A 22899-nucleotide genomic window follows, 5' to 3' on the forward strand; every position below is an offset into this window, starting at 1 on the left:
GCTCAAAGGCTGGTTAAGACAGGTCAGGTTAAACAATGGGCCCCGGCTATGAACCTTCATGAAAAAGATACCCCCAGCTTTTCAGAGATCACTCTCTCTGTCTCTCTCTCTCTCACACACACACACAAAATCTGTCGGTCTAAAACTATTACAGAACCAAAGTAGAAAAAGTCTAGAGAAGGCAAAATAGCCACATAGACCTTGTTCCCCTAAAATTATCAGTTCTGACAAAATAACGTGACAAAGTTTTTTGTGTTAAAGCAATCCTATTAGACACGATGTATACAGATAAAGTACATCGAATGAGTCATATTTAATAATAGCACTTAACATCTTTCCCAGAAACAGAATGGGCCATTTCTGAAGCATAAGTGATTTCTGGAAAGAAGAACTAAACAGGCGAAATAAATGTGGAATGATTTAGCATCTTTGTTATAAGCCCTTTGAAAATATAATGAGGAAGATCAGAAACTAAGTGTAATATGGAAAAAAAATTTAAATCTCATTTAATGAGAAGCCATTTGGCAAGTAGGGTATCAAAATGAAAATGTTCAAATACTTTGAAATTAGGGAAATTCATAGATTACTGGCTTGCAATTTCATTTACTGTTTCAGTGCAGTAGGAAACGGAAGCCAAATTGAATGGCCTCTATTTTTGTGTCTTTATAGAGCTACTGAAATAAAGAAAAACTAAAAATAGTGAAAATAAGTCCATAAAGATAAGCTGAACTGCAAATGTTTCTTTCCTGCTGATTTTAATTTGTCGCCTTAAAATTGTATATGCTGGGAACCGATTCCCACCTCTTGAAAGACGGCTGTTATAATTACTTTTATTTGCTTTTCTATGAAAGTCAAATGGCTTGGAGAATCAAGTTTGTGATTAAGTTTGGAGGGTTCCTCAGCTGATGGCGTCTGAGATGGAAGCCACTCAAATGGGAGATGACTGCATTAGAAAGGCTGGGCCAGCCAGAGAGCAGCCTGGAAATGATGTAGTCTCAGAATAGAAACACACCTGAGACTGATCATGCTGTACCTTCCACAGATGGCCACAGCAGTCACATCACTCAGAACGTTGATTCTGTACGATAAAGCCATTACACTGATGGCCCATGGTCAAAACTTGTTGTTAGTTGCCTATATAGAGTTTACTGTCTTGCCAGAATCCTTTTGTAATCTTAGGAAAATACTGAAGATAAGCAATGCTAAGGAAGTAGACGTATTTTCTTTTTTATAAAGGAAGTTGATAGAGAAACACTTCATGCTTTTTAAAAACTATCTTTCCAAGAATGAGTACTTTCAGTGATTTCAGAGCAACAGATAATGTGTATAGCCCATTTGGCTGTTTTTTAGGTCAAAGGTAAGTTAGGGTTAATGACCTCACTTATTTACAAAACTAAGTTAGGTGCTTCTAAATTTCAAATATTTAATCTTTTTTGCAGCTAGCCTTTAGCATTTTTGACAAGAAATTTCTTAAAAAAATAAGAATTTCTAATTTCATGACATTCTTATGGATATGGAAACACAATATAAAAACACTTAAAATGTTAAGCGAAGAAGTATTCACGACTCGAGTTATTTGTTTATAGGTCAGTATTTTAGTAACAATGGTAATACTTGGTAATAAAAAGACCAACAATGGAGTCGCGGGTCACGGTGCAGACATAGCCAAGTCCAAGAACCACACCACACACAACCAGTCCCAAAAGTGACAAAGAAATGGCATCAAGAAACCCCAATCACAAAGGTCTGAGTCTCTTAAGGAGGTAGATCCCAAGTTCCTGAGGAACATGCGCTTTGCCAAGAAGCACAACAAGAAGGGCCTGAAGAAGATGCAGGCCAACAATGCCAAGGCCGTGAGTGAGTGCACGTGCTGAAGCTCTCCAGGCCCTTCTAAAGGGCAAGGAGGTTAAGACCAAGATTCCAAAGGGTGCCAGCCATAAACTCAGTCGACTTGCCTACATCGCCCACCCCAAGCTTGGGAAGCGTGCTCGTGCACGCATTGCCCAGGGTCTCAGGCTCTGCCGGCCAAAGGCCAAGGCCAAGGCCAAGGATCAAACGAAGGCCCAATCTGCTGCCTCATCTGCAGCTCCAGCTTCAGTTCCAGCTCAGGCTCCCCGAGGTGCCCAGGTCCCCACAAAGGCTCCAGAGTAGAAGCATCTGTCTGCCATGAGGACAAAAGGACGCTGTGACCTCTAGGCTGCTGTCTATATGGGGCTGGGGTCCTCCTGTGCTATTTGTACAAATAAACCTGAGGCAGGAAAAAAAAAGAAAGAGCAACAATGATGACGGTTAACACTGACCATACGCTTACTCTACACTGGGGTCCATGTTTTCAATACTTACATTAAGTTCTGTTTACAAGCCAGTGACTTGCTAGAAAGTGTTTTAGTTCTATTTTGTACATTAAGAAACAGACGACACAGCCGTCAAGTTCCCTGCCCACAGTTACGTAGCTGGGACTTGGCAGAGGATTCCAGCAAAGTTGGGCTTGTCTCAAGACCACCTGCTCTGCTATGAAGAATAGCAATGGGAAGAAACAGAAGCTGAATGACATGTCATAAAGTGAACGTGCTTATCTCTATAACCTAAAAACGTACAAATGGCATAAGCAGAATATTTATTTCTAAATTTATAACAGTAAAAAAAATATGGTTGCAAAAAATAAATTTATAACAGTAATAAAAATGACATATGATTGCTTTAATTTATTTAAGAGATTCCAAAATTTCACAAAACAGAAAAACAAAAACTTGTTTTCTCCTAAAATCTGGTCAGATTAACTCTTGGCATTTGAAATAACCTCAATTTTCACAGAAATGTGAAAACAGACTCTACTGCACAAAATGCTACACCATGAATACAGAAAATTTCAATTAAAAAATTTTAAATTGCTAACTGTTGTGTGTATAATTTAGTATTACACACAGCAGTTTATTTTGTTATAAAATAAAACAAAGATACGGAAAACCACATACGAGTATAGCCGAGTGAATCATTCTAAATCATATCCCTATTTTACTCCATATAGAAAAAAATGTTGAGGTGGATCAAACTGTAAAAGTGAGGACTGCAGGGTTTCTGGAAAAAAGTCCAGGAGACTCTCTTCATATTTTAGAAGTAAGCAGCTATTTTCTTAGATAGGACTTTATAGGCTGCAAAGCATAAAAGAGAAAATGTGAAATTGAAATTTTTCAACATTAAACACTTCTGCTCCCCAAAAGACTCCATTAGGAAAGTGTAGAGGAAAATAGGGTGAGGGAAACAGTTTGCAATCCGTATGTCTGAGAACCATATCAAGAAGAAGTAAAGATTGCCTAGAAAACAAAACTATTAATATCAAGACCCCAAAGAGGTAATTTCAAAGAGAATAAAAGTCTTAAACAGACACTTAGAAAATAAGGTAGAGGATGGGTAACAAGAGTGTGGGAAGATGGTCAACGTATTATTTATCACATCAGTGCAAAGGAAAACAAAGTGAGATATAACATCACACTCGAATTGCCAAAATTATTCAGTCTCAAGTACCAAACAGTGGCCGGGAGGAGAAACAACTGCACCTCCATTCCCCTTGCAGGGCTGCCTGACAATGCCAAATGCTGAAGAAGCATCTCCAGCTCCCCTGGTGTGTGGGTAGGGATGTAAGATAACACTATCTGGGAGTGTCCTGTAAAGTCAGACATACATCTGATACCTCACAGTCCCTCTCTGTTACTTACCCAAAAGAAATGAAAATATACAAGTCTACAAAAAGACTTGTCCAAAATGATTGTTAGCAGTGTTATTATGATAATGAAAACGGGGACCTATTCACATTATGATTAAAAAGAGAAAGAATTAACAAATTGTGGCATAGTCAGACAATGGAATAATATTATGGAACAAAATTCAATGAAAAGATACAGTACTAACAGTGTAAACAAATCTCCAAAACTTAGTGATGAAGGAAATCAAACACAATGTAATAGGCAGTAATTCATTACATTTATAGAAGTCTGAGAACATTACAAACAGAGTCTATGGTGGTAGAAATCAGGGTGAGGTGATCAGGAGGTGGGAAAATTTAGCCACAGAAAGACACAAATAAACCTCATGGGGGTAATGAAATCATTCTATATCTTTAGTTTCAGGTGGTAGTGAAATGAATATTTTTTCAAAACTGAAAGATATCAACTAAAGATCTGTGAGTTTTATGGTATGTGATTATGACTCAATAAAAATAAACTGTATAAGGAAACAAAAACAAACAGGTTAATCAAGTTAGCCCATTACGTAAGTCTATATAAAACTTCAGTGTGTAAGTGTTGATGAAAACCTAAATCACGAATCATTTTTAGGGTTAGAGACAACATTTGCAGAGGCCATAGCCACTTTTTTTAGTGCATTACTACTTGGTTAAAAACATTTGATGAAAAAAAATGAACAAAAAGAAAAATGAATACTGTCTAATACCTAGCAATAGGCACTGGGCAGCAGTAAAAAACTACTAAGCTACCTACTAGAAAGAATAAAGTCTATGCAATGTTATTTGAGATATGAACTAGAAAACAGCAAATGTCATTAAGAAAGAAGAAAGAGATGTTATGGCAATTCAAATGAGGAAAAAATTACATCTCACTGGGGGAAACTGGTGATAGAGAAAGTCTTCACACAAGAAGCAGAAGATGAACTATTTGCAAAGATTTGACATAATGGATACTTAAAGTTTATTCATATACCTTTTAAAAATTAATATACTTAAAAATCGAGCTATTTTTTATCCTATCACTAACAAAATAGAAGATCCCTGCTCTGCTTTGTATATGCTGCTGTACTATAAAAGGGTAATTTGTAAAGGCTAATATCATTTCAAGATGCTGATTTCCTGAGGCAACCTTCTAACAACTCTATAGATTTCATAAGTGAAGCCACTTTTTAAGGGGTAATCCAGTAAATGCGATGTGGCTTACACAGCATGTGATTATTTCAGATAAATGGAACAAGAGTGTTAAAAAAAAAAAACAACAAAGTAAAAAACAAGCAATGCTGTAGACTCCTGTAGTTGTCTGTTTTGTGTTTTTCACATTTAATATGCATTTTCGGAGGGTGAAGCTATCTGACCACAGTTATGGTATCATTTCATGCTCATGAAAAGATAGAACTCCTTTCTCAAAGAACCTTAGGAGAATTTTGTCTGAGCAGTACCATCAAATATATAATTTTTAAAATCATTTATCTTCTTTCTTTTCGCTGGTGAGAAATGCTGTGACTCGGAATAGGTTTTGTGCAGGTGTAAACGACTGGTTTCGAATTATTTCCTGATGAATGCAGGCAATTTTGTCTATCAGGAGGTAAGCTAATAGGAAATAATAGACTAATTTTTATAAAATTACTGGATCAACATGTGCAATCTTTAGAAAGAGCAACTGGTAACCCAGCCAAATCAGGTCATCAACTATGAGCTGTTTTCAAGAATCTTTACCAAAGAAAGACAGTCAATAAGAGTCAGGACACTTTTATTCCAAACTTTATTCCCCACTCTGGACATGAGCCCTAGGAGTTATGCAACGTCAAAAAGGGGATTTAAATTGAAAAAACAAGGATATGAGAATGGCAGTCCAGTGCTACCTGGAATGTTGTAGCTTCAGGGTGGGAAGACTCTGGCTGTGACTTCCTTTTCTGGACATGGACCTTTGCCCAGCACTGCACTAATTTGACATGTGCACTTCCTAAACTCATCCCTGATGGGAATTGCCAGGGACTTTAATTCTTCTATAAACTTTCTTCCAGAAGCAAGACTGATGTCTTTTGAAACTGATTCGTGCCCTGTATTACACAGAACGGCCAAGATATGTATGTTACTCAAACATTTACTGAGATATTACCAACTCTCACACTGACAGGACTGGCCACGCTGTTCAGCCTCATGGTCCCAGAGGCTGGTGTACAGGTGAAAGCAATCGGCAGACATCGCTGCCGTTTTGGCCAGATCCAGGTGTTAGAAGAATATATATTAATAAGGAATAGAATCCAAGAGAATGGGCCACAGAGCCCTCTGCTAATATCACTGCAGACTAAGTCTCAGCAACACCTTTTCATTAGGGCGGACAGCAGAATTGGGTATTAGAGCAACTGTGAATGTGGATCCCAGAGCATTCCCAGGAAGCAGGCCAGGCTCGGGTGTGTGTTTCCAGGGCCTGCCTTTGCGGTTTCCAGCCCTCTCGTCACACTCTGGCCAAGCTCACCTTGCAGTGACAGGAGTTAGTGGGATCCATCCCTGCCTAATCCAGTCACTGGCACTCTGGCCACAGCTAGCTTTCCCCTCACTGTCCATTGCCCTGACAGTTGCTGTGACATTCCATTTCTCTCTTCTGAAAGGAGCACTCAAGCAGAAAGCTCATTCTTCTAGAAAGCGCCCCAGGCCTTCGGTTGAGGGATGATAGCAGTTCGCAGTGCAGGGGCTGCTGCTTTCACACGGTCACGGTCACGGCCGCTTCTCGAAGTTTGTTTACTCAGAGGACAACTAAACCTGAGCACATACTCAGAGCTGCCTGTCTCTGCTTTCCCACTTGTTAGGAGGTGGTTAAAATCAGATAAAGCTTCTCATTAAAGATCTTTTCTTTGAGTGCAGCAAGACGTTCAATTTATCCTGTCTGCCAAATGGATAAAATTCCCAAACGGGCTGTCATTAAATGGATCAGTTTGTATAATGAATGAACTTTGTTATAAAGAAGACCTGGCATTTTGCCCAGCACACAGTCGGTGCTCAGTAAACATTCGTTAAAGGAACACAAGCATTAGAAAATTGGAGCCTTGTTCTCACGGAAACAATGTTGTTCAAAACTCTCAGTCTTTATTTCTGCTGTCTCTGGTAACTGGGTCACTGGCCACTGGGTCTTTCAGTGTGTCACTGTTAGGTTTTGTGAAATATTCCTACACATCGTTTCACATTTCAAAATATAAATAAATTCTTAGCTCATATAAATATCCTCAAATCCTCCACCACATGTTTTAAGAGACTGAAGGATCTCTACAATCATTGTAAAGCACATTCTGAATGGAAAACATGGAAGGGTTAAGTATTTTTAAGCTTAAACGATGTCCATTATCTTCTGGTGTGTATTTTGTGAGACATCTGTATAGCCCAGACAGGGTAATCCACTTGTCCTGAGTTGCTAAAGAGGTTAATGACCAAACTGGTTTGAAAATCTACGTGTGCTGGCACCCAGAATAACAACGCATTCTCCATTGTATCTGTCAGTAGGAGATGATGACTGCAGAGAAAAGTAAAATCTTACTTAAATTATTTGACATATCTGCCCTAAATTCCCTGTGCACAAAATGTAGTAAATTGTCTACACTGCTGCTACAGTATTCCTAAGCCAAAATACCACCTTTTTGGAAAAAATTAGATTTTATAGCTGAAGAAGGCTAATGATGAAAAGAAAAACTATTTTGGTGGATTTCAAAATAGGCATTCATCTTCCATTTAATTATCTTCTCTTACGGCGAATGACATCAATGAAGACCTACAGTAGGGAGGGAAAGCTTCGTAGATACTTCTGTAGCAACCCAGCTAAGAGGTGTTTGACTATTTGATAGAATTATTTACAGTTGAATAGTATTGGCCACACGTGGGGGTTTAGACTTGAAGGTGGGACCCCGATAATATTAAAAAGTAGGAGGTGGAAGTGATGACCACCATGAGGCAAATCATTGACTATTTCATAAGTTCACTGAGCAAAAAGAAAACTTCTTATCTAGAGGTGTTGGGTAAACGGTCTGGTCCTTGTCACTGTAAATATTAAACCGAAGCTTCCTAACCATTTGCCAGGGATGTTAGTAAATAAGAATAAACAAGGATGGGAGTGTACATAGTTGACATTAGTGTCTGTGATTTCACAGCATCTCAAATAAACAAGAGAAGGTGTCTCTGTTTCCCTGAGTGTGGTTTTACTTTCCTATGCCACTGTGCTTTCATCCCGTAATTCTTAGTGCAGATCCTCCCCAATGAACAGCGGCCATTTTCTCCAGGAGGTCCTACTTCATTCTCCCCAGTTACGGAGAAGTTGTTGGGAAAGTGCTACATCTTCTAAGAAATCTTCACTTCTCTTCAATAGTAGAAAGAACTCAGAAACTTGGTTTTAAATTCTGACTCTGTCACTTGCCAGTCGTATCATTTTATTCAATGTTTCTTAAAGGTGAGAAAAAGGTGACCTTGAACTCCTCTGCTTCCTAGAAGTCTTCCTTTAAACAAAAGACTGTATTTAAAAGAAAACAAAATATATCTTGTAGTCATTAGGTGTCCAAGCAACTGTAATCACTAAAGAAGTGTCACTAGAATTATGTGGCACGATGGCATTGTCACTTTGTGAGAACTCTTGTGTGGTAATCAACAAACTGGCCTTTGTGTTGCTCACAAAAAAGAAGCTGGACTCAGTAAAATGATTTAAGGCGGTTTGTTCTGAGCCAAATTTGAGGACCATGACCCAGAGCCACACCAAAGAACCTTGAGGAGGTGGACTCTCGGTGGCTGGGTTACAGTTTAGTTTTATACATTTTAGGGAGACAGGGATTACAGGTGAGATTGTAAATCAATATGTTGAAAACATACATCCATTTGGTCCAAAAAGGAGAGACATCTGGAAATGGGAGCTTACAGGTTATAGGTGTTTTAAAGAATCTTTAGCTGACAATCGGCTGAGTTAGGCTTTGTCTAAAAGACCACAAGTCAGTGAAAAGGAAAACTTAAGATAAAGGGTGTGTTAATTAGAGGCAGAGGACCAGACAGACTGGAGTGGATCTGCAGGTAAGTCTTACCTAGCCTTGGGCCTGTTAGTGAGTCATAAAGGATGTCTCTAAGAAGAGGAGGGGCGTGATGAGGCAGCTTGGCTAGCAACTCAGTTTTAGGGATCCTCTTGGCCAAGAGGGGAACCAGTCAGCTGCTGAGGGGAGATCCTTAAGATTTTATTTTAGTGCACATTGTGAGCACCTTGGCCTCACCATTTGCCCCTTTCTTTATGCTTAGACCATCTATTGGACATAAATTCCTTGAAGCCAGGTAAAAATATTGTATGCCTAGGACAGTGCCTTGTATTTGTAGATATCTGATTTTAAATTAAAATGGATGTCTCTGTGTTTGTGTTACTCTTAAAAAATACTATAACTTAAAGATCATAGTCAAAGCTTGAAAACTCACCTTGAAAGTCAATCTCTTGGGTTATTGGACTCAGCTTTCTGTCTCTGAAATAATTAAGCGATACAATTTCTTCATCTTGTGAACTAAAATAAAGTCTTAAGGAGCCCTCTAGTGGCAGGCTGACTGGACCCCCCCCCCCCTTGGCTAAGAGGATCCCTAAAACTGGGTGCCTAGCCACGAGAAAAGAGATCAGACCTGCTCATCACGCCCCACCCCTTCTTAGAGACATCCTTTATGACTCACTAACAGGCCTAAGGCTAAGCAAGATCTACCTGCAAGCCCTCAATATGCAAACAAACTACATGAATCTGTCTGGCACTTTGCCTCTGATTAACAGATCCTTTATCTTAAGTTTTCCTTTTCACTGACTCCTGGTGTTTTAGACAAAGCCGAATTCTTTCAGTCCATGGTCCGCTAAAGAATCTTTAAACCCCCCTACCACCTGTAACTTCCCATTCCAGGAGTCCCACCTTTTTTGGACCAAACCGATGTATGTTTTTCATGTATTGATTTATGACCTTGCCTGTAATCCTGTCTTCTAAAAATGTACAAAACCAAGCGGTAACTCCACCACCTGGAGTTCACGTGTTCAAGGCTTCTTGGGTGTGGCCCTGGGTTATGGTCATCAAATTTGGCTCAGAATAAACATCCTTAAATTATCCTACAGAATATGGCTTCTTTTCTGCTGACAGTCCTCTACTACTAGGGAACGTAACAAACTGGTCAACATAAGGAACTAGGCCTACTGTACTGATACATACATGTGCTGCATGTCTGGTCTATGAAAATTAGATTAACTTAAGGAGGCGGTCAACTATGGAGGTATTACAGTATTTAATTTTTAACAAAAGAGGATATGTTTAATATAATAAGAGTAAAATAATACTATGGATAATTATTTCTAATGTAGTGGGTATTTATCTATTTCTTAGAAGATACCTGGCTATAAAAATTGAATACATTTTGCCTTTAAGTTAGTCTTCATTCTCAGCCTTTGTTTTAATAGCCAATATTAATTTTTCAATGGAGACTATTTCTTGTTTTTCTATTATTTGTATCATTTTATATTTTTTCCTGAGAGATTATTTACCAAATTGATCAAGGACAACAAAACTCTGAAAAGCATGTAATGTGTTGTAATTACAAGACTCAAAGGATTTAGTGTTTCCATTCTTGATAAGTGAGACTATCTTAGTAGTATAGAGTTCAAAATAGCTATACAATCTTATATTACTGCATGCATATATTGCTAAATATAGAAAACCAAGATTCAAATATCTATCATACAGTATTTTAGGAATTTAAAAATTCTTACTTAGCGTGTGCTTTAAACAAATAGCACAATTAATTATAAACACTTTTTAGATTTTTATAATTTAGTGGCTCTCAAAAACACCGCAGATTTTTGAATTGCAGAGATGTCTGGTTCTTCTTCTGCTGAATTAGGAGACATCCTCTCCTTTGAGAAAATCTCTGATCACATATAAAAGAGGATTTGGGGTTTAATCGGTATTTCTTGTTCAACTCTGAGGACCTTGATCTTGTTACACCACTGTAGCAACAAAAGAAAGTCACAGTTCTATCTTTTCAGTAATATGCATGTGAAGTCACAGGAGATGAAAAGTGTCCATGTGTTTTAGGAACGAGGAATAAATATCCCCACAGACTCACACTGCAGGCTCCTCAAATGTGCTTACTGCTGTGTGGGGACTTTGTGGCAGAACATGGGCTGGACAATCAAAGAAAGAAGAAAATGTGTTTGAAAATTTACTCTGAACGTGAGATTCAAATATTTCAAAGATTCAAAGATTTCCAGCTGAAATCTTAGTGGTTATCCCTGGATAGATTTGGAAAAACACAGGTTTAATATACTTAATTTGTTTGAATGTAATTTAGTAAATTCATACAAATTTTGCCAAAAGAAATATTGTCAACCATGCTTGTAAAAAGTTTTATTTTTCAAATATTATTTTTGGCAACACGGACAATCAATACAAAAACAGGGGTATGGTTAAAATAAAACACAGCCGTTTCTCGTCCTATGTTGAATTATTACAAGATGTATGAGAAGGGCCACAAAGAAAGGGGGGTGGAAGGAAATCCTGGCCTACTGAACCAGGAAGTCTGGCAGCCCATGACAGTGGTATGCAGTAACCTAGGTAACCAGGGACCAATAGAAAAAGACCACCAATGACCAATAGAAAAAGCAATACTGCCTGGAGCACAGAGAGGTCAATAAGATTCTTGAGACCAATTTCAAACAGAGAGAAAGGGGTATTTATACCCCTGCAGGCCTTTGTGTCTCTATCTCTCTCACCCTATCTCCTTCATGAGAGGGACCCACTTCCAACTCTATTTGGAAGTGCTCTAAACTTTCTCTTTTTTCTTCCTAAATAAAAGTGTTCTTTGTTACCGGAAACCTGTGCAGGTTACTTTTGCTGTCTAGTCCTATTGCCTATGTTGTTCCAACTTTATTCCCAGAGTCAATTCATTATTACTCTCAATTACCACTGTGCCTCAGTTGAACATTCTAGCTCAGCCAAGTAATTGAACCAGGTCAATTAGGTTCAGAGAACAAGGATCCCTGGCCCTCAGCAATACAGAGATAGTAATTTAGTTTTTGTTTGTTTTTGTTTTTGATTCTAGTTTTCTCTCTCTCTCTCTCTCTCTCACATGTACATGGTCAAGTATAATGGTTACACATCTACTGTATTCAGAGCATAGTTGCCCTATGAACATTTAGAGAGATTTACCAACATAACATAAGCAATCGTTTTTGGTGTGAGAAAACAAAATAGAACAGAAAAATTAAAGACAGATCCTTTAAGAAGTACTTAGTTTACTTGCAAGGCAAGATTTTACCCAAAATACACATGTATGCAGATATGCCATGTATTATTTTATTTGACAACTATTTAATAATTTCTAAAAAGACTATGGATAAGTTCCAGTCCTCTAGAAGAAGGCATCCAGAATTATGGAGTCAAAATTGTGCTAACTTCCATCTGCACAACTGTTGCCTGCACTTGGACTCATGATTACATTCGTAAGTCAAATATGTGATCTATGGTCTTGGTTACTATTTGACAGATTTTTAAAAGGAGTAACAGCAAGACATTAGTTATCGTCAAAGAACTGCAATAAAGGACTTCACATTTTAAGGAATGTTTGTTGGGAATGCCATCCTTTTGAAGTGATGTACTCTCCTGTATTGTAATGAGTCACACTATTTTGGTACTTTGGTTTATTCATAGGAAAACATTTCCATTATTTCGTGAGATAGCCTTGCCGAGAGTGAAAACACAGGGCAGCTGGACCAATTTTTTATGTTCCTAATTTACAGATTGGGACATATTAAAGAAGTAAATGAGATACTATTTCCCATCAAGTAGTCTGTCTTCATAACCTGGTAGTGCTTCTGTTACTGACAGGGGTCTGTTTAAGAGGCATTATGCTCACAGCTCGTACATTCAGATTGCACTAATGCCTACTGTTTCATGCCAACCACTTCTGCCAGCTTTCCAAATGATCAGTTAGTGCCCCTTGGATAGCTTTACTCATTGTTTGTTAAGTGCCAAGTTTAAATGAGTCATATGCTTAATATTACCTTAATGTTGGAATCTCCGCCTACTCCTTAATCTTCCTTTGTTACATAACATTGAAAACTTCCCTTCTATAAAATGGAAATGGAACCAGCCCTCTCACTTCCTCTCATTACAGGGTCCTGTTGAGGCTTCTGCTGCTTGAAATGATTTTCATGTCCTCCATTGAAAAGTAATTTTTTTTAACTTAAGGTAATATGATTTCTGAAATCAAAATTCCAAATGATAAGTGCATAAAGTTTAACCAAAACTGATAACCAAATGTATAAATTACACAATAAATATTGACCAAAACTCATTGACAAAAACTCAGTATATGAATACATGAAGAAAAATGTAAAAATCAACACGAATTCTACCATGTACTATTACGATTTTAGAATATGAGCATAAATATATTGATTAAATAGAGATCAAGCTAAAATTCATATGTATTTATAAAATTAAGATCTCTATACGCATTTATTATGTGGCAGTTAAGGGTTGCACAATATTCTACTACAAAGTTCTAATTCTGTTGTTCAGCATGGTGTACATTATCCCCAATATGTGACTGATAAATGGTGCTGCAATAGGCACCTTCGTGTATAATCTTTGATAACAATAACATTTTCAACTTGAAATTTCAACTTGAGCCATGTCAGGTCTTAGGAATGTATCTCATATACGAGTACAAAACTGATAGGTCTCCATCTCTATGTATCTTACCATCTCATAGGAAATCTAGGTACATAAGTAATGATGGCAGATTTATTAATTCATTCATTTATTCATTCATTCAGCAGCTATGCCCTGAATTGCTGTGTTTATTTCTAGGTAGTTGGGGATAGAGATATGAAGAAGAGAAATTAGGTTTTACTCACGTGCGAGTAAATACCTAAACATTGGGATAATTTCAGCATTGATGAATGTTATGAAAAACATTATGATAACTGGGATAATTTCAGCATTGATGAATGTTATGCAAAAGAAAGTATCAAAATGATGACAAAGAGAGTGACTTGGCCATTTGAGTTTACTTTGAGAAGTGGTATCTGAGTTTAGGTTCAAATGGCAAGAGAAAGTCAGCTTGCAAAACGTTAACTAAGACACTATGGGCAGACAGCTGCCTCTGACGGCAGCATAGGGAAGGGAAGACATGGGTAGCTGGAGTGGAGAGAGAAAGGAATGGTGACCGGGAGCAGTGCAGAGGACACAGCACTCGGCAGTAAGGGAGCCCGCAGGGCTTGAAGAGTCAAAGTCTTATTCCAGCATCATGGAAAGCTACTCAAAGGTTTTAGGCTCTATGGTGGCATTATCATTTTTTTCTTGCGATCACTCTCAGGGCTGGGTGGACACTGAACCGGGAGGAACCATATGCAGTGAAGGGCATTTAGGAAGTTGTTGCAGCTAAGGTAGAAGATGGGGACTTGGCTTTGCAAGCATTTACGAAATGTTAAGTTAGCACTTTAGAAAGAGAATTAGCAGTCTTCTTTTAGACCTTCATAGGTGAGAATAATGCAGAGAAAAGAAAAGAATTTAAAATACATAAAAAGATATATTATGAAAATAATGAAAATATGCATGCTTTGAAGGACGGGTTAAAGAATTGCAAGAAAACTCAGAAGAGGTTAAGCAATGGAAAGGATATAAAGTGGGCTAGAGTACTCAGCAAAGTAAATCAAAAACAACCATAAGTGCTTCACACAAATAAAATTACTTTATGAGTACTTAGATGTCGATAATTGTAGCTGAAAAGAGACAGTAACAACTTCACGAAATAGCATGAATGTAACAAAGAAATGAGTTCAATCAGAGAGGGAGAATAAATATGCCTGTGTGCCTGTGTGTGCATATGTCAAATACAAGAATCAAAGGCACAGGTGTCCCTGAAATAGAGAATACAAGTTGTATGTAAAAATCTTTCTTGAACTAAAGGAAGATCTGGGACTTAATTCAGGTGCTTTGAACAGCAGATGCCAGGATAGGCTGAGATGTACCAGAGTTAGCCAGCCAGTGATCACCAGATATTTAAGGAAGCATGAAACAAACATGAAACAAAAAGCCCGATCATGAATGTCTGTAAATAAATTGCATACAAAGGACTGGAAGACACAGAGATAATGCAAAAGTGTAATAAAGCCATGCACATGAGCAAATTTACGAACAAGGTGGTAATTCACTTGGATGTCAGAAGTTTGAGTAAAACAGAAATAATTGTAAACCATATTTGCTGATTTATACCAAATAACTGGATCAGTGATACTAATGTAAATACCAAATACTGCTTTTAAAATATTAATCAGGCCTGGTGCAATGGCCCCTGTCTGTAATCTTAGCTCTTTGTGAGTCCAAGGCAGAAGGATCACTTGAGGCCAGGAATTTCAGACCAAACTGAGCAACAGAGCAAGACCACATCTCTACAAAAAATACAAAGTGTAGCTGGGTGCAGCAGCATGAACCTGTAATCCCAGTTACTAGGGAGGCTGAGGCAGGAAGATCCCTTGGGCCCAGGAGTTTGAGGTTGCAGTGAGCTGTGAAACAAATAACCTAGAAGATAGTGACTATTAACCTTTGAAAATATAGCATAGGACTGACATGATTTTGATATGTGCCTTATTTGATTTTAGACTTAGAAGTTCGAGCTCCAACTCTCTAGTAAGTGGAAGGGCTCAGGAATCAGAATGGATAGAAGAGTTGGGGCCACTTGTACTCTCTTTGAATCTTTGACAGAAATCATGTATCATTTCCAATTTAAAAAACAATTTCAAAGTACAAAAGAATGAAATGATTAAATTCTCACTGCCTACTAAAGTGATTTCCAGATTGTTCCTGAATGGTGTTTACGGATCTTCTGACTGCACTTTCATGCAGGAAAATACTCTATCTTGGATTTTCTTCCTCAATAAATCTGATGCCTAGGGCTTAACTGTCCCAAATGAGAATGCACCTTCCCATTTGACTCGCCCTTTATACTATTGTTTCCACTCAGTGCCTTTTCCCAGTCTCTACTTGTGATTGCTAGAGTACTTAGAGGTCCAGATAACAGTGAATTAATCTTATCTTACTCCTTATACGTCCCTGCAAGCTCATTAAATGATCAGAATACAGAGTATCTTCACTTCCTCCAGGACCTACCTAGCATAGCACCTTAGGAAGCCTTATGAAACAGATATTGTCTGTACGGAAAGCAGTGTGTTTCTGACAAGGAATTTCACTGTTGTCGTGCTTGCTGTTTCTTAAGTTCTTTTCAATTAATATTATTTACTATTGCAAAGAGTATACAATTTTAATGCAATGATGGTGCTTTTAAATATGTGTTTAAAATATTAAATATTTAGTATGTAATATTTAAAATACCATTTCTATCCTTTTGTTGATATCATTACTGTCATGACAAATTACAAGTTCATGGTTTATTTAAAAATGACATAAATGTGTGTGGGCATATATATTTTTGAAGTAAGAATTTTATGATTCTTTGACATGAGATGAAGATTTATCTTTAATTGAATTATTAGCTTTACCCTAGACAAAAAATTATTCATTTTTGTATGAGGATTTTTACATATAAATAAATTACTATCAAAACATTATGATGTCAGCTTGGCGCCTGTAGTACAGGGGTTACGTTGTCAGCCACATGCACCGATGGTGGCAGGTTTGAAACCGGCCCAGGCCAGCTAAACAACAATGACAACTGCAACAAAAAATAGCTGGGTGTTGTGGCAGGCACCTGTAGTCCCAGCTACTTGGGAGGCTGAGGCAAGAGAATAGCAAACCACAAGAGTTTGAGTTGGCTGTGACCATGGTACCCTACCAAAGGGTGACATAATGAGACTCTGTCTCGAAACAAAACAAAACAAAAAAACTCCAAAACAAACAAAAAAAATATGATGTCAAAAAGGCATACTTATTTTAACAATTCAACATAAACTATTGTGATGCATTTGTAACTTATTTTGTAAGTAAAATTGGTTAATGTCTAAAAAAGTTCACAGGATTAAGTGAAAATGGCTATCAACCCCACTTTATGTTGCATTACATTTGATTCTCATCCAAATTTCATTAGTGCATTTAATTGAATTCATAAGATATTCCTGAGCACTTATCAAATACGGCAACATAATTATTCCGTGGGGAAAAATAATTTATTTCTAAAAGATAGATGATTCTTGTAAACAAGAGATTTTCACATAATATTTCTAAAGATTACAGGGAGCTTCATCAGATTTTCCATTTCCTTGGTCATGGATCACTGACTTTAAAGAAATGCAGGTGAAATTGACTTTACTATTGCTTTTGTATAATTACAAATTTCACAATCATGGAGACTGTTTACCAACCGTGCAGATGCTGAAAATGCATTTCAAAACTTGATTCTATAAACACTTGGCAAAACTTTAAACTGAAAAGCAAAATCTCATCTGACACACTAAAAGTACCCTCAATGTCCTTTTGATGGGATGGCAGGAGACAGGCTTTGCTGTGACATGGTGTAACTTGGCGCTCACTCAGTCTCTCAGGACTCACACGTGTGTACTGGCAGCACAGTGCCCGCAATGTTTTTTCGGCTTATTAGAGATAAGGTAACCTCTTAGGAGCTGACAACTGAAATGTTTACGTGGATGACGTCTTACTAAGCATCTCACTCATCAAATCTGGGATTCAATTCTAAGATGTAAATCTGCAATTATGCATTTTGATACAATCAAAGCATTTTGTATGTGGGACATTGACATCCTATTTACTCTGTATTTCCTAGTATCCATAAATATTTCCACAGATGACATAACTATAGTAGTTTCTATTTAGATTTTAATAAAAATCTTCAGTGACCCTCAGTCTATAGCAAAGGCCATTGTGGTTTAACCACAAAGAAAAAAATAGAATATTCAAGTGAAAAATATGAAAGAGCATCAAGACATTTAATCAAAAGCAGATTTCCCCCCTTGAATTGCACCAGGTACTGGGAATCTTCTTTTAAGAACAGATTTGGCGTTAGTGTGTCGATCCAGTGATCTCTAGGCATCTTCTCTTTCTAGGTTGCCACATCTGAAACTCAGTGGCGGCCTTTTTATCATAATGCTCATTGTTGCCTTATTTTTGACATTTCCCTTCTCATTCCTGACACTATTTTATTCCCTACATTATGCATTTCTTAACTGCTCCATTTTTCGTGATTATGCTGTAAGTTAGCTCAAATCCTTGGAGCTAAGCTATACAGAGGCTTGGTATATGGTTACCAAATATCAACGTTAGTCAAACCTCATTTAAATGGTCTTCTAACTCTCTTTGTTGGAAAAGCTTCTGCTCTCCCAGAGTTAAACCCTCACATTAAGTCACATGTACTCAGCCAGTCTAAATGCCATTTAAAATAATCAGGATAACAGTATGGAGGAAGTTATACCCCTTAGTTCCAAGATTTCAATTATAAATTGGAATAGAAAAAAAATTAGAAGGTTAAATTATCTCTGGGTAATTTGATATTTTTAATAGTTTTATATCTCTGGTGATTGCAAAATTTACCCTAGACTGCATATTTAAAGTACAGGTACCCAATATAACATATTTTAGTCAATTCCATTTTTAAGTATTTGCATTAAAAGACAAAGTAGCTTTAACTTTCTGAATTCTTTCTCCTTTAAATGTGAAGAATAAAATTCTCTGAAAAGTTTTATGGGTATTGGAGACTATATCTAATATGAATATAGAGAAATAGTTGATAAATACCACCATTTAATTGTACTTTTTCTAAGAAATACATTATGAAATATTAAAACAAACTTACATTCTGTTCGATGACAACTTTGTAGGAAAATCCTTCAAATTGTCATTTTTGGTATATTATCTCATATACGGGAATATTTCCCAATGATTTTGACTACAGTTAGGATAGTACATCATTGAGGAAATAGATTTGTATCATATTACATGACATATGATATGCTAAAATTATCAGTAAAATGGAAAATTATTCCTGCAAAGGAAGAAATCAATAATATGCTTTTATATCAGAGAGAAAGAAAGAGGGAGAGAATTCTAGTTCTATCACCCCCAATGACGCTGTCATTTAACCAATCTACAGCGTGCTCTGGCAGCCCAATTTTGGTCTATAAAACTATTTCCTACAAAAAGCAATCATTTTTCCTAAGAGAGTAGTTGACTCCACTTGTTGGAAATGAGAAGGGCAAGTTAATCCCAGTACATTTTATAAATTTTAGAAACCACATTGCTGATGGAAACACTTAGAATATTGGTCTATGGTTACCAATATTAAATATTAAATACGGTAGAAGCCAGCCCGGGGAGGAGCTGACAGTGGGGAACAGGGCTATCTCAAGCAAAGGAGAAAACAATGATTATATTTGGTAGTTAGATGGGGAAAATCAGGGTATTGGACATGGTGAATCCATGATAAAGCTTTAAAAAGGAGAGGGCTGGGCAGCACCTGTGGCTCAAAGGAGTAGGGCGCTGGCCCCATATACTGGAGGTGGTGGGTTCAAACCCAGCCCCGGCCAAAAAACTGCAAAAAATAAAATAAAATAAGGAGAGGGCTAAAAAAACGTGCATCAATCAGTGGTTATAATGCACACACAAGTTTCCAATATATTTTACCAAAATGTTATAATATATTGATCAATTCAAATTATGTAAGTTTATAGTGGAATTTTAGCCAACCATTGAGTGACCAAGTATAAATGTTGAATAAAATTCCTGCAGATCATATAAAAAAAAGAATATGAAAATATGTTTTTAGTTTTGATTGAAGGACAAGAGATAATATACATTGGGGAAAATGTGAAATACCTAGAAATGGATTTCTTTTCATATGAAAATACAAAATTTAGCAAAATGTATGGAAGAGAAAGAAGAATCTTGGGCCCCCTGTATGGACTTTGCTAAGTTTTCTTCAGCTGGTGTTTTGTTATGGAGGGAAGTGGTAGAGTCTATTTGGGTTACACTGAGGGCCAAATTATCATCTGACTAAAGTCTTACGTTCTACGGAGTGTCATGCGGTGCCCTTGGTCACGTACCAAGTACAGATCAGACTGTGTCATCGAGAAGGTTTAATAATTTATTGATTTTAACACTGAGTTCAGAATCTGATGCCTATATTCTCAGAAAACAACCAAAGGCATAATATCTGACAAAATAATAATAATGATAATAATAATCCAGCACAAACAAGTTCTGTATTTGATTTTTGAAACACCTGTTGACCTTCAAACCTTTCAATCAGCTACTGAGAAATATTTAATGCTGAATTTGAAAAAAGTACCGGACCATAGTATCTGCTCTATTCCTTGTTTAGCTCCCGTATCATGATGTTATAATCAGCTGTGTTCATGATTTCTTCCTCACCAGACAGGGGTTTCTCGAAAGCAGTGTGCATTTTTGATTCCTCTGGGTGATTCCAGCACTTAGTGTAACGTCCAAGACATCGGAAAGGCCAAAAAGTATTTGATGAATAAATGACTAAATTTCAGGTTTTTAATATGCCATTTATTTGGAAAATATTTTATTTATCATTACTTTAGGAACCTTGTGGAAATTTAATAGATTACAGTTTGTTCCTCTAAAGTATCATTGACAAGTAGCTGGAAATGCAGGCATTTAAGTATTAATCCTCTATTGTGATCAACCAAAAATCGTATCATTCCACAGAAAAATCTTAACAGAAATGTGTCTCTTTCACTGTGCTATCCATTTTTAATATATGCTAACTTTGGAGATACCTTTCTGGCTTCAGCTCCTACTATTTTGTAAAATATAGAAGAGGAAATAGATTCAGACCAATTTTAAGAACTGAGATCAAAGAAATAAAAAAATCCCCCCCTCAATATATGCCCTGGTCTAGATGGCTGCACACCAGAATTCTATCAAACCTTCAAAGAAGAGCTTATATTCATTCTGCAGAAATTTCTCCAAAAACTTGAGAAGGAAGATGTCTTCCCCAACACATTCTATGAAGCAAACATCATCCTGATTCCAAATCCAGGAAAAGACCCAGATAAAAAGGAGAACTTCAGACCAATTTCACTAATGAATACAGATTTTAAAATTCTCAGTAAAATCTTGGCCAATAGATTACAGCTACACATTAAAAAAATCATTCATGGGCAGTTACTGTGGCTCAAAGGAGTAGGGCACTGTCCCCATATACGGGAGGTGGTGGGTTCAAACCCAGCCCGGGCCAAAAAGTGCAAAAAAAAAAAAAAAAGATAAAATAAATAAAATGATTCAACATGATCAAGTATGTTTCATCCCAAGGCTGGCTTAACATATGCAAGTCCATAAACATAATTCACCATATCAAAAGAAGCAAAAAACAAAGACTATATGATCCTCTCTATAGATGCAGAAAAAACATTTGATAAAGTTCTACATCCTTTTCTAATGTGGAAACAGCCTAAATGCCCACTAACCCAGAAATGGATTAACAAGCTGTATATGTATACCATGGGACACTATTCAGCTGTAAAAAAGATGGAGACTTCACATTTTTTGTATTAACCCAGATAGAGGTAGAACATTCTTAGTAAAGCATCACAAGAATGGAGAAGCAAAAGTCCAATGTACTCAACTCTAATATGAAGGCAGTAGATGAGCTAATACAAGGTGGGAGGTAGGGGAATGAGGGAGTGAGGAGAGGGGAGGTGGGTGGGGGATGGGGGGGTCATAGTTACATGGCACAACTCATGAGGGTGGGACACAATTATAAGAAGGACTTTATCTAATGAATGCAATAGGTGTACCCTAATTCTTTGTACCTTCAATGAGTCCCAAACAATAAAAAAAAAAAAAAGAAGGCATGCACACTTTTATTATGGAAGTGACATGAATTCAGGACAGTGAGTAACCACAGCAGGCCTTGTACATCAGCATTAACACCTGAAGAAATGAGAGGAAAATGTTTAGGAGAGAGCACAGGACCAAACAAGATGGATTTGCTACTGGGAGAGTGATTTTTAAAATTTCCAAAATAAAACACTTTCAAAGAAGTTGGAATGAAGGCAAAATGCATTTGAACTTGCAGTAAAGCTTACTTAAGAAGCCTGGAAAGTAATAATGAAAAGCAATGGCCACCCTCAAGAGTTAAACCCACTAATCTACATACGCAATGTGCTTTAAATTGTTCCACAAAAAGAGCAAAGCTGTTCTATGAATTTTTTAAAAGCAGTGCCCAAACCATAAAGAACTTATCTTTCAAAGCTGTGGATTTTCTACAAATTGTTTAGATGGCTTCCATTTAGGTTGTCTCATTTAAAGCGCATTTCAGAATAGCTGTTGCCTGTTTTGAGGAATAACTCTTGTAAACCTTGATTACGGTTCAAAGAGAATGTACCAGGGCCGAAGGGTCAAGATTATAAATGTTTTATTCTATCCTGCTAAAACTCTGTCACCTGCGGTGGTTCATCACTTTTCTAGCTGAATAGCAACCTGGACCAGAAAATCAGGACTGCTTGATAATCCTACTCTTGGCCACAATCAACTTATTTTATATTTCTGTGCCTCAGTTTTCTTATTTGTAAGTGAAGACAAGGATACACCTACTGCAGAAGTTGTTAGGAAGACTGAACACCATGAAACTGCGTAGAGTGCCCAGTAGACATGAGCCATGTCAACACTGACACCACTGTTCTCTATCTAGAACAACGGCACCCATAACTTCCTACCTTTTCAGACGTTTGTGTTGTTGTAGGAGATATTTGTGATATTACCTATCATATTACCTTGTTCATAGTAAATAAAATTCCCTTCTCCTCCCTATTAAAAATTTTCAAACATGTTATATGTCCTCATTTGCTAGTTAGACCGTGAGTCTCTGGTTGAAACCGGGTGAGTGATTCATCACCCAATTAGTGACTGGAGAAGTGGCGGTGAACGTGGGGTGGCTATTAAGTCACTGAGACCAGGATGAGACCTCTTATCATACACTAGGTCTCATTTCTGTCTTTGCCTGCCAAAGGGTGGATTCAGCCCTCAGATCCAGGGGATAAGTAGTCGATTAGGAGATGAGAAGCGCGCTGCTCCAGGTCTGCAGACTTTAGTTTGCTGAACATGCCTCAGCGGAAGTGGCAGCAGGAAGGTAGAGACGGGCTCGAGGGGTCAAACTGATGAAGCTCTAGGACTGACTTC

At 37.3% G+C, this 22899-nt stretch overlaps 1 protein-coding gene and 1 pseudogene across 1 annotated transcript in view; one reads left to right on the forward strand and one right to left on the reverse strand.

The window, feature by feature from the left end:
- DOK6 (docking protein 6) overlaps positions 1 to 22899 on the reverse strand; it is a 338799-nt gene that overhangs the window by 33277 nt on the left and 282623 nt on the right. The window lies entirely within an intron of this gene.
- Positions 1605 to 2151, forward strand: LOC105886841 (annotated as a pseudogene).

Source organism: Otolemur garnettii, unplaced genomic scaffold (genome assembly GCF_000181295.1).
Source record: "Otolemur garnettii isolate 467f Iridium unplaced genomic scaffold, OtoGar3 scaffold00027, whole genome shotgun sequence".
NCBI classification, from domain to species: domain Eukaryota; kingdom Metazoa; phylum Chordata; class Mammalia; order Primates; family Galagidae; genus Otolemur; species Otolemur garnettii.